We start from the raw sequence: 2,068 nt of genomic DNA on the forward strand, positions 1-2,068 counted from the left end.
ATGTATAGATCCTTTAAAGACATTAAGGGTAATCTTTTCCCTATATCCTTGGACGTTGAGTATTGTAGTGACCTCTTAAGTTATTCAAGGCGTCTTAGGCATTAGGGTTCCATTCGCGACATAGATTGTGTAGGGTTCTTCCTTATCCAGCATAGTAAGTCCAGCTTTCCTTACTACCTCGTGTAATATAAAGTTTTTCCCTACCCCTAAGTCTACAAGAGCTTTCGCCCATATTCCTTTAAGCTATACTAGTAGCTTAATTAATGCCATACTATAGGTGGCATTTAATTCTATAAAGGCGTCTTCTCGCCGGAGCCTAGGTCTAAAAAAGACACATTATTGTCGTATACTTCTGGTGCGAGATAGTTATTTTTTCTAGTCTTCTTCTATCAATGCTTAAGGTATCGTTCCTTCTCGCTGTTGGTTTCTACCTAGTTAGGATACTTTTCCCTACTCTATAGTGCTTCACCGTTTTCTTTTACTGGTTCGAATTCCACAAAAGTAATCTATTATTTAGGTAGGTCCTTAAATCCATTTACGTACTTCTGCTCCATGTATATGGTATAGTCGGGGTGTAGACACGTGTACTAGTATGGTTATATGTATCGTCCATTCACTATCATTAAGTAAGCTTAATTCATCGCGGCGTTATAGTGAGGGAACCATTATTATTCTCATTTATCCTATAGATGTGCATCACATCCAGCAATAGGGTAATTGAACCATTTCTATCTACAGCGTTGTGTGAACTTTAGTTGTTTATTATTTTCTTCTTTTACTTAGTAGTGTATCCAGCACGTGTCCTCTCCATAGTATATCCATCTAAGGGATACATGCATGGGATTTTGGTGGTCTAGGTTATACTATGGTGCGTAGTTTACTTCCTCATTCTTATAAACCTTATACGTGGGCCAGTTCTTATATATTATCTCTGCCCAGTCCTATTATTCCTTTGAGACCTTGGCTCCTCCTTATGGTTCGAACGTGATGGGTTGGATATATCCATCCAAGTACATCACTACCCCATAGGCAAGGTCGCCATCTCTAGGTTGGTTAGGTTCTAGAAATTCCCATACGTTTGGCGTATTATTACTTAATCTAGGTTCTAGTATACAGTCGGGTGTTGTTAGGTTATTCTTAAGGTGTCGTCCTTAAGGGTAAGGAGTAGGAGATCATATAATCTCTTCTACGCCTAGCTCTTCCTCTACACTAAGGTATACGTCCGAGTCTCTGTTTGGGTCTTCGTATAGTCGCAAGTTAGGTGAATCCATTTAATCCTAATCTTCGATCTTAAGCTATTTAATATTAGTAACTACCATCCATTCTTTATTAGTTACCTCTACATTACTAGTGGATAGTACATTCAACTATACGGTCCTTATAACCTTATTCTTAGAACGGCAGTTCCTAGCGATGTGGCCTGGTTTGCCATATATAAAACATTTACGGGTCTTAGTTATCTTGGGTCGACTTCTATCTAAGACGCATGGGTTAGGCTTATAAAAGCCTACCTTTCCTTTTCCTTTACCCATATAATTAAACTGGACATCTTCCATTAGTTCGTATCCATAGTTGCCTCACGACTGCTAATGTCCCTTATATGCCTTTAGTGACGCCCTATAGACAATAGGTACTACCTTTCTAAAACTAACATTTCTTAGGTTCTTTTGGAATTCTTATTATAGTGCAAACCATTCTCCATTAATCCTAATGGCTTTAGTGTATAATTCTTCAAGAGTCTTAATTTATGCTCTACTACGTAAGAGTTCTTCGCACATAAATCTCTTAAGTCCTTATCTATATATAGTTATTAGGGATTCGTCTTCCTATTCAATCTGTATAGCGTATTTCCTAAATTCAGTAGTATATTCTACTACGGATCACTTCTACATAATGGTTTAGATGGCTTATTTAGCTATGGGTACCTTATTGGTAATTCTAAATATCTATTAGAGACTCTTCTTAAAGTTTAGGTAGTCTTTAATAATGTTAATTATGTTGGCGTAGAGGTTGAGATATTCCTCCTTATAGTTATTGTAGTCCATTCCTAGGTACTTAGTAACGTAGG

Source organism: Paraphaeosphaeria sporulosa (genome assembly GCF_001642045.1).
Source record: "Paraphaeosphaeria sporulosa strain AP3s5-JAC2a unplaced genomic scaffold CC84scaffold_21, whole genome shotgun sequence".
Taxonomy (NCBI): Eukaryota; Fungi; Ascomycota; class Dothideomycetes; order Pleosporales; family Didymosphaeriaceae; genus Paraphaeosphaeria; species Paraphaeosphaeria sporulosa.